The following is an 11,679-nucleotide window of genomic DNA, read 5'->3' as shown; positions in this document are numbered from 1 at the left end:
CGAGTTACCAGAGGGTCCGCTGAAAGAGATCCAGCATGTGAGGCTGAGTTGCAGCCATCAAAGGCACAGTACAGGTAACTTAAATATATTTACTGGACATAATCACATGTGAGGAGTCAATTCTGATTGCTCAGGGGTGAATTATGGGTGGATGTAGTAATGACCTTGCTTGGTAGTTTGCTGACAGTTAAGGTAATACAGACTCAGACGAGTATCTCCTAGTGTTCAGGAATGGTAATATTAAGCTACTTTCTCATTTTCTGCTGGGTGAGAGCATTTAAAGGGAGGCAGCACATGTGATCCAGCACTGCCCACCTCCAGTTTTTTTGTAGGTGAGGAGCTGTATGCTCTTGACACTGTTTCTCCAGAGAAAGTCTTTGAGAAGGGATTTGCCAGCTTTTCCAGTACCCATCTGAAAGTAAACACAAATGTTTTCAGTTAGCAAATGCAGAAAGGGATGGTAGAGGAAATGGTGTAATAAGTCTGAAAGCAGCTTGAAAGAACTGTATCATGACATTAGCCAGCCCAGATGTGACATCAGCCTTTACCAGGGAAGGAAAGAGCTGGCAGGAAGGGAATGTGGAGGATAAAGAGTGTGTTTTAAAGTATCCTCAAGAAACTCAATCTTCCTGTGATCCCTCCATGAGGCTTAAATAATCTTCAATCTCCCTTTTTCAAAACAATTATGTTTTACGTACAAAAATACACTGATAACATACAGTAAACTGCATGTTTACCACAGTGTAATGACTTGACTCTGACCCAAAATGAACACCCCTTTCCTTAATCATCTATAATTATAATCTTAGCCAAAATAATTCTAAAAGAAAGGAAACATACACTTTATTTGTGCACCAGTAATTAAACAGTGGCCTGCCTTAAATTGAAGTAAATGTAAATTATACACAGTTAATGATATTGTCTTTGTTCAATTTATCAGAAATGCCAGCCAATAAATAGGAAATATCTTATGATACCTACATATTTATTTTGAAAGATATTGCTGACTTGATGCTAATAGAACTCAACATTTAACTAAACTAGTATAAGCATTAATTTATTACCTTGAAACACAGACTTCTTTTATGCTTGCTTCCTGTGAGTGCAAGAGAAGATTTCCGGTGCTCTTAATAGTTTGATCTTCTTGTCTTCAAGCAGTTGAGATTGTAATGGATATACAAGATACCTGTATTATTTTCATATAGGAAAATTAGCTATAAACAGTCAAATGTTATGAATTGCCTTTTTTACTTCTGATTTTAGAACAGATGCTACCATCTACTGCAGAATAAATACAACACAGCTACTAGTATTGTATAATAGAGAGACACCAACTCTGACCTCTGTTACTTAAACTGATATTTGCAATACACAGATATGCAATATGAATGTAAATAAAAACCTCCACTGTGTCTGTTCAAAATAATATATGTGTGATCTATATGCAATTCTGGTCAGCACAGAGAAAAATCTCCCACATTGAAGATGTCTTCTGAGCTTAATTCTGTCTGTTCTTGGTGCTTTTACCAAGGAACAACTGATGGTGGTTATTAGGGAGAGATGACCTAGAGAAAATTATGAGGAAAGCTTAGAGACCACGGCTGGAGTCTAACACCATATAGGCCAAAGCTGCTGGAGGACAGCAGTCACTCATTCTTCCTTTGCCAACTATGCCACACTAGTAAGTGTCCTTTATTACTAGATGCACTCAAGAAGATTACCTACACTGCCCAGAGCCTGAAATACTGCTACAGACTACATATTTAACCCTGGAGTGCAGAGCTATGAACTTGGGAAAAGCAGACTACTTCAGATACCTAAAACCTGCAGAAGCTAAAAAAGTACATGACAGGTAACCAGATTTATTCTCTTATGGAAAAGTGTTGTGAAGTAGAGGGCACTAGCCTAAGCATTTGGGTCTGAATCTGGGATGGTTTTACTTATGATGTGTGGCACTTACAAACGATGTTTGTTTTCAGCATTAGCTGGTCTTTTTTTTTTCCAGAAGGCATCAAAGATTCTTTTAAAGAAGAATCCTGGGGTCACGAGAAGTTTGTAAGATCTCTTCCCTATGCTGGTGATATGTGCAAAGTGCTTGCCAGCTTCTGGCCAGTAATGTTTCTTTCCTTTCTTGTATTATCCCTCCACCTCCCACCCCCATACACAAAGGCAAACACAATTGCCTTCTGCATAAAGTCATTGCAGAAAATCACTTTCCCCTGAGTGTCCACAATTATACAAACTTCCAGTGCCTTAGTTGCTCACGTTGTTGAAATGTGCGTGTTCGTGATTCTCCTTTCCATTCAGAGCCTGGGCACTGCACCAGGGTACTTTCCTGAGTTGTGGAGGAAGCTCAGGCAGGCTTCTTGAAATTCTTCCCTATGACAACCCTCTCTCTTTTGGTAAATACCGTTGCTGCAAATCAAATAGAATTTTCTACTGAGGAATAGGAGCAGCTGCCATATCTGTGATAAACCTTGGCTCTGAAGCTAGGGAAGCCAGCCTCTTGAATGCTGTTTGGCATGGCTGATTCAAGAGCTGCTACATACATACAGTGTATCGATCGATACATCTGCTTTTCCTCTGTATAATTGAAGCTCCTGCTGGCTTTTGTCTTCAATTCCTGATGCACTGTTTTTAGAAAGCAACATTATGTTTGTTTGTGTAAAACCAATTGTTCATGCAGTGAAACTATTCCCATTTGAGAGGGACATGCTGCAAAACTCAGTAAGCATCCCTGGTAGAATACACATGGATGGAGGTCTCAGGCAGAAAAATAGCTTCAGCCTTCTCATTATTCCCAGAAGAAGTGAAATCAAAACGTTTAAAAATAAGTTTTCTGTTTAGTTACACTCCAAGCTTTTTGATACTAGACCTTTCAAATAAAACAGAAAATATACGGCTTTGTCATCATGTTCCTTTAGCTAAAAAAAAGGCCATCTGGGTTTAACAGGTGACTTCTTTCTTCAGCTCAGTTCAAAGAAAGTCTTTGCTCTGGCTTCTTGCAAGCTATTAGAGCTCAGAGGCGTGATGCCAAAAGATCCATGCATGAAAGATACAGTATGTGTTTCTCCATTGAATGCATTTTTCTCCCTCTTTACTGATGTCTGACACTGCTGCTCTGGCCACCCCAAAAATACATATTTGAACAGTAGAGTTCCTGATGTAATGCTTTGCCTACGTGTCCTTAACCATAGTGTTCATTGCCATTGTTGGTTGACTGAACTTGTCATATATTTCAGTAGCTGTCACAGGGCTGGAATGATCTGGGACACTGGATGAATACAAAGAGGTTGACGTTACCGCAGTACATATGTTTTTACTTTACAAGGCTGACGGGTGAGTAATTATGAAGGCAATCATAGTGACAAATGAGATTAACAACCACAAATCTACATTTCATATTCTTGAAACTAGAGCCATATGACCTTGCTTTGTGTTTCTAACCAGATGAGAATAATAATGTACTAAAATCTGAGGAAGCAGATACAGCTTAAAGTAAATCCTTCCTTATGAATGTACCTATTCCAAGAACATAAAGAATGATCCATAAACTAGAAGAAATTTTAAACACAAACCATCAGGCCCTGCTGACAACTAACTAGAATATCTCAGTGGATAATTTTGGAACTGTGTATGCCATGGAGACTTTAGTTTTCCTTCTGTATGCAAAGCTAGTAACGAGACTTTGAGAAATATTAAAAAAAAACCAACATTTTCTAGAATCTTGCATTTTCTTCAAGAAATATTTTTACTTGAAGTTATTTGAACTGGCAAAACACTGTATGAAAAACTGTCCCAGAGACTGTTAGCAAATCCAAAGGAAGATTAAAATTTGTTGCCAGCACATTAATTCTCATTCCTCTGCATTTCAATACAGTTACCAGAAATACAAGAACAAGCTTCTCATAGTATAGAGTTCCAACTGTAGAATTAATTTCTCTTCTTCAGAAAGTGTATGGATAGATGCTGCTTCAGGACTAATTGTCTGCTTATTATTTTTATCCTTATTTGTAAGTATCTCTCTTTTACTGGATCATATTAAGCACTGTTTTCAAAGAACATAACCTTATTAATTTCCTCAATATGCTTTTTGTTGGCTTTTTCCTTCCTCCCAACTCTTGTTTTTTCCCTCCCTAGCACCCCCAAAACCAGCTAGATGAGATAGCCAATTAAGACGAGGTAACAATATTATCTTATTTTACAGAAAAGGAAATGAAGACAAAGAGACTTCCTTAAAGCCACACAATGAATCAGTGGTAAAGGTAGAACCCAAACCTACTTTCGAACAAATTTCCAACCACATTCATTCTTCCAGAACGTGCAGCTTGGCATTTTGATTGCACTTGTCAGAACCAAACATGTATGCAGATTAGACTGCACTTAGGCACCCTAAAAATGAGGAACATGGAAGCTGACTCTGCTGAGAGTTTCACCTCAGCATGGCAGTGTAAGGGATCCTTCCCTGAGGACTGCCTGTTACTCTTCCTTGCTAGAGGTTGCTACTGCAGGGGAAGAGCTAGTGGAATGACTTGTGTGAGTGCCTCTCATCAACACTGGTGGGAAATTGGCCAGCTCCATGCAATGTCTTAAAATGAGACAATGGTTTCTGTAGTGAATATCTAACTGTGGACTCTCTGGCCAGATGCCAATATTTTGCTCGGTACCTTATGCAGAAGTCATGATGGTAGAACGGGGTTCTTTCGCAAAACATTAATCTACCATATCCCATCTTTATCTACCTGCCTTTATGGTCTTGCTTTCTACATATTTTGCAGGTTCCAGAACACTTGGGACAGACTATGCAAACAGCCCAATTCCCTTCCTGTTTAATTCCTCCGCACTCTCAGTCCTGCGTGCCAAATAAGTATATCCCTAGGATTGCCAGGCAAAATGACATTGCCAGCCATGTTACTATGGCTGAACCTGCCCTGACATTCAGATGTTCACGTTCAGTTATTTTTTTGGCGAGTGTTGTGGTTTAACCTCAGCCAGCAACTGAGCACCATACAGCCGCTCGCTCACTTCCCCTCCCCTGGTGGGATGGGGGAGAGAATGGGAAGAGTAAAAGTGAGAAAACTCATGGGTTCAGATAAGAACAGTTTAATAATTGAAATAATTAATAATAATAATAATAATAGTAATAATAAAGAATATACAAAGCAAGTGATGCATGATGCAATTGCTCACCACCCACCAACCGATGCCCAGCCAGTCCCCGAGCAGCGGCCCCCCCCTGGCCCGGCCAGCTTCCCCCCCCGGCCAGCTTCCCCCAGTTTATGTACTGAGCATGACGTCACATGGTATGGAATGTCCCTTTGGCCAGTTTGGGTCAGCTGTCCTGGCTGTGCCCCCTCCCAGCTTCTTGTGCACCCCCAGTCTTCTCAGCCGGTAGAGCATGGGAAGCTGAAAAGTCCTTGGCTAGTGTAAGCACTACTTAGCAACAGCTGAAACATTGGTGTGTTATCAACATTGTTCTCATGCTAAATCCCAAACACAGCACTGTACCAGCTGCTAGGAAGGAAATTAACTCTATCCCTGCCGAAACCAGGGCAGCGAGGTGTACAATTTTGCAATGAGCAAAAGCAAGAGAAGGAAAGAGACATTTAAAATTTGGACATACTCACATGGGACACAACCCCCCAGTGCTTTTTCCAAACGCATTAAGAGACAGTTGCAGATAATAGAGATAGGTTGTGATGATTTCTCTGAAACAGTTAGAAAGCTCTCCTTTAACGGAAAATAATAATGACCTAATGCTAGGGACTACTGCCAGCTCCCTAGCATGATAATGTACTGCATGTATAACAAGGAAGACAGTAAAGTGTGGAAGCATTTAACTTGGAAATAAGGAGTAAAATGGAGGCAGACAGTATGACGTTAATCATGCATGGAATCTGCTGACCACTCAACATCTCTGCTCTGGTGAAAAAAATTACTGGCTGCTTTTAGACTCCAAATGATGCTTATGAAGTTGATGTGACATTTAAGGCCAAGTTGGGGCTCCTTCCTTGGTTTTGAATTTCAGCCTAAGATCTCAGACCTGAGAGAAGGAGGATGCCTCTAACTGAAAGCTAATGAGATCTACAGGGGATCAGCATCTCACAGAATTACATCCTCACATTTGAGCTCCAGAGGCTTATTCTGCATCCCCCTGATGAAACAGGACTGATGTCTGAGTAGGCCTGGTGATTGGTGTTTTAAGTGCCTAGGCAGAATAGAAAATCAAGTAAAGATACTTTTTCTTCCTGAGTCATGCATAGCTAAGGGACCCAAAAATAGCTATTAGGTTGTTTCCTGCCACAACAGCCTCTTCTAACACAGCTGCAGAGTATTCATGGGAAGTACTTGATAAAATCACCATGATATCATTAACAGCAACTGTGTTTCTATCTTGAAATGCTTATTAGATGAGAAAAAGCAAGTAAAATTAAATTATATTAGAGCTAGATGTGAATATATTTATTTCCTCATTCATTTTTACATTTTTGGCTGACAAGTATGCAATCTGACTACATGCAGTTCTTTTAACTAAATGTTTCTCCTTTTCACCTTCTTTTTTCACTTCAGTCTACAGTTACTGTAGCAGAAACTTTCAAAAGAAAATCTAGTGAACTGTAGAACTAGTGAACTGTAGCAATATCTGCCACTGTCATTTCCATTAATTATTGGAAGCTTTATGCTAACATCATACTGAGGGACGACAGGCAAGTTAGATGCAAAATGAATTAACACAACACCCCTGGAAGTCTCATTGACTGTGTGTATATCTGACAAAATCAGTAAGATTATTTCTTTAACCAACCAGCCTTTCACCAAGAGTAGTAAAAAAAAAATAAATCAGCCTGCTTGGTCTGAGAGCCTAAACCCCACTGTTTATGGCTGCTGCTTCCCTTGGCTGTTCTGCAGAACTTAATACAGCTGAAATCATTACACAGCGTTTGCTGTTATACTCTTTTAACAACTATTTTGGCATCGCACAAGTGATTTGACAGGAGGAACTGTGTGAAAATTCCTACCAGAGCAGTAGCCCCAGAACCCCTCTCTCTAGGTCAGCCAATTGATCTGAGCTGTTGTCAGCACTGAGCCATCAATGTCATCCAATGACCGTCCAGAATTGTGACGTGGTATATCATGGATCTGACAAAACTCTATTTTCTTTGCCATGTTTAAGAATTTCCATGCTTCATAGAAATGAATGCATGCTCTTTTATCCCATCAGAGCTTCCTCTTGTCTAGGACGGATCTTGTGATTAATGGTATAGAAATGCCTGAACAGTAAAAGAACCATTCTTCTGATATACAGAAAGCTTAGGATGATGACATTTCTCCATGAATAGAAAGCCTGTTGCAAAAGCATTACATGTGCAATACATTTAACCTGTAATTTAAGTGCACTTTTTAATTTGATGATGCACACGCTGCTACTAAATATCTCTACAGATATATGCACAATTCCAAGCATGGTTTTAATTCCGTAATTTCTATAACATTTATAACCTGCCCATCATGATAAATACACACTGTTACGGTCTTCCTCTTGAATGGTATGCAGACTGAGTGTAAAGCCCTTGTTCAGGAAACAGCTGAGCAGACATTTTTAAGATTTTTAAAGTCACACTTTGTACCAAAAACTGTGCTGGAAGACTTAAAGTACTGCCACCTTCAGCTCCAGGTCGCAGTTTGTCCCTTGCCTGCAGAGGTTACTGGACATGCAGATGCACAGTGCTGTGAGTGCTCAGATTAGGTGGTGACTGGAGTCAAGAGTAAAAGGCTTTTTTCCTTCAGTCCCAGGACACGTAGCAAAGGGAGATGCCTTCAAAGGGAGATGTATGAAGTGCCTGTTTGATCTCCACAGACCCGGGTGAGCTTACTGCAGAAAAGACAGTGTGCTATGCAGTAGAAAATGAAAAACACAACGCAAGTTTTCCCTTTTTTAGATGCCAACGAAACCATTGCATGTAGCATATGAGGATGCAGGAAATGTGATGGCGTATCTGGTGCTGTGACCCAGTAGCCATGGCAACCACAGTGCAAAGACAGATTACCCCAGTGCTCATTTCCCTCAACGGCAGAACTGTAGTGATTTACGCTGGTTCCTTACCCACAAAATGAAAAGCTGCATTTCAGTTCTGTGTTACCATTTTAGTGGTTGCAAAGTTTAACAGGGACGAAAGTGACAGTATCTTCTATACTGAGAATCAGAAGGAAAAAAAAAAATCACTGACAGGAACCGTTTACTCATCTTTCACTGTAACGCAGACCTGTCAAGTCTCATGTGAGGAGCATCAGACTTGCTCTTTTAGCCACTGCTTTCTCATTCCCCACTGTGGCATCTCCAGTTCATGCATCAGCAGCGTGCTGTCACGCGGCCTGACGTGTGAGTCTCATCTGTTGGGAATCTAAGGACTTGCAGAATCTGGCAATGTCACAAAACCAAGCATCTATACAGCAGTGAAGCATCTTCATCTGTTGCAGATATAACAACTTCCATGGTTTACCCCATGACAAGATTCTGCGTAGTTTATCTGTCTTCTAGCCTGATGAGAAGTCCCCACAGATTTTTTTCAATGGGTGTGTATCTGAGATCTGTGCTTGAGACAGATCTTGTCTTGTTTCAGTGTCACATCTGCTCTCAACTGAATTTCATTTCAGAATTGTATTTTGTTAATTTATGCTTGCCTTCTTGATGGAATAATGTTTAAAACTGCCATTGGAAAGAAACATTCCTGAGATCTTAAATCACCATTTTCTTGCTCTCTACATTTCCTGTTTACCTAGTCAAATACAAAGATCCCATAATTTTATTTTATTTTTTAAAAGAAAAGTCTAAAGAAGGCATACCTGAACATTTACATTGCAAGCATAAGACAGACATGCAAATATGACAGACTGAGTCAGGGTGAACAACTTTTACTGCTTAGTGAAAGACCTGTGACTCTCTTTTTTTTCTTTCCTCTGCATCCAAAGTCCAATCCCAGGATAAGTCAAATGGCATGCAGGAGTAGAAGAAATACTGTGTTCTAAAAGGTTGGGGAAAAAAGAAAGCTATTTGACATTAAGGAAGAGAACATGAGAGAAAACATTGTCAATATGTATAGATATTTCAAAATGGCAGGCATTTTGTTCCTAGCAAAAGCCTTTATTTTCTTAAATCAAAAACTAAAAGGATTTGTATTTTGATCTAAAAATTACAAGAGAGGGACAAAGATCATTAGTTAACTCTCTTTGCCTTATTTTTCTCCCTCTTAATTTAGGCTTCTACTTCCAAATCTTACTCACTTGTTAATTTTATAGCATGACCTACACTTTGAAAGTTTTGAAAGCACAGAAAATACTTGCTCCCAATACATGCATTGAACTTGTGAAATAAAAGTTACATTGCATTTATATTATTTTTACTTATGTAGATCTCTAGTGCAAAATTGAGAAACAGCTTTGTGTCAATCATTCCAGAATTCACTCATCCAAAACAACTCAGTTGTACACAAACCAGCTGTCTCCTGGTGCCTTTGTTAGTACAAGATTTCTTATATTTAGTATGCAGCCGTGAAAGTTATTGTTTATCTTCTATGTACTGTAAAATCAGTGTTTTTGGCAAAAACCAAACTGTGTTACAAAGATTGAAAAATGTCCTAAAATCACACTGTTCTACATCTAGATAAACCAGATTAACTGTACTAGCTATCTCATGGGCAGCATGCCCATTCTAGGTTAGCTTCTGTGATGACATATGGTATTTCAATGACTATTTGCAATCACCTAAGGAAAATGAAAATTTCTTCTTTTTTCTTTAGTCCAAATTAGCAAGTAATAACTAACTTGTTCTGTACATTCCATGATTCAGCATTTGGTACGAAAAAAAATTCACTCTTGTGAGTGTTAGCAAATGAAAAGCAGGTAATATAATCACTGAAAACCTGAACTGATGTTCATGACTACTTCTGCAGTGTTTCTACTATTCCTGGTTAAAAGAATTAGATATTTTACTAAACTGGGTCCCCTGTATGTTAGCACCTGGTGAAAATAGCTAGTTCATAGTAATTATGTACAAAAGAGAGCTTCAAGCACACCATGTTCCAAAAATGTTAACATAATGTAACCCCGTGATTAGTAATCAACAGAAATTCCTGCCCCATGAAAACAGTGCTCTGAGCACAAGAGCATTCAGGAATATTGTCACAGCATGCCACTGGACTAGGATGCTTGAGGTGCAAAACATTAGTTATGTCTAGCATTATACTATTTAAATCTGGTACATTTCTTTCCTATACCATCTTCAAAAGCCTCTGAAGAAGACAGAAAGAAAAGGACAAAGTCACTGTCAGAAGACAAATAATAAACAAAACCTGAGGAATTAAAAAAAAACAGTGTCATCTCTTCAACCAACACACAAAGCAAAATCTCAACATTACTTCTTGCATTGTTATGCCTTTTAAAAATTAAACAAAGAAACAGAAAAGTACTGTTTATGCAGAGATGCTGTTTACTTTAACATTTTTAGTAAGGAAAAAAAAAAGATCCCATGCTTTAAAGAAGGACATATGGCAATCTAAAAAGTAACCCTGCTTTATGCTCTATTGATAGTTCCCTGAATGAATGTTTTAGGTGAGAGATTGCTTAGAGACTTCAACGCTAAGATAAATGCCAATATAATAAAAAGGTATGGAGCATCTTTGTCTTGGGATAAATTTGGGAACCCAGCATCATTTAAGTCTTGTAATTTTTAATACAGTATTTGCAGTAAATCTACTTTAAAAAATTAATAGAATAATAAATCCAGAGTATCTACTTTCTAAATTCTATAATCAAAAGCTTCTCTGAATATTTTAATCTACTGTTTCAAATATCTATTTAGCTAAGATGTAAAATGACATTCCAGAATGAGAACTGTTTTATGGAAAGCTATAATTTAATATATTCATGACTGTGTAATATATTTAGAATACCTTCTTAAAAACAAAACTCCATAAAACAACGCTTTAATAGGAGGAAGAATTTCTCTGTTTTTCCATAATTGCAAGTGATAACAAATATAATGTGCTCTCTGTTTTCGTGCTGCCTCAGCCACTGCACCTGCCTTCTCCTGCTCTTCCCTCTCTGCCCAGACAACGTCCAGCTCTCAAACCTCAGGCAGACGTCCCCGAAGTGAGTCAACTTTGCTGCTCACACCCACAGTTCGTCTTCACCCTTTCGGTAGAGGAGAACATGCCAAATCTTAAATCTGAATACAACACTGTTTATACATTTTCCTACCCTCTATGGACCTGTATATTTGGGCCCAAGATAAGTATGGACTCTGCATTAGAGGATGGGGTTATGGAAAAAGTGCCCAGAAAGACATTTAAACCATCTTCTTGGACAATAAAAACCAGCAATGGGGACACATGCAAAAGGTGTGGCGCTTTTTTGGTGTCCTACTGTCATTCCCTCACGATGACCTCGATATTGCTGTCAAAAACGAGTGCCACCATCCAGAAGCAGTGACGCCATGCCCACGCGGGGCTGCTGCCACCGTACAGCAGTACGGCCCGGCGCCTGCCTGCTGCTGTTTGTCAAAGGCCAGAGAAAATCCAAGTGAGGAAAGAGAAAGCAGGGACAACGGGATATGACGAAGAGGTGGAGAAATCATGGCGCGGATAGGGACTGATACTATACAGCAGACATTAACCAGCAGCC

The sequence above is a fragment of the Pygoscelis adeliae genome, unplaced genomic scaffold (genome assembly GCF_000699105.1).
Source record: "Pygoscelis adeliae isolate BGI_AS28 unplaced genomic scaffold, ASM69910v1 Scaffold116, whole genome shotgun sequence".
NCBI lineage: Eukaryota > Metazoa > Chordata > Aves > Sphenisciformes > Spheniscidae > Pygoscelis > Pygoscelis adeliae.
The sequence above is the reverse complement of the archived record's forward strand: the minus strand, read 5'-3'. Positions refer to the sequence as shown.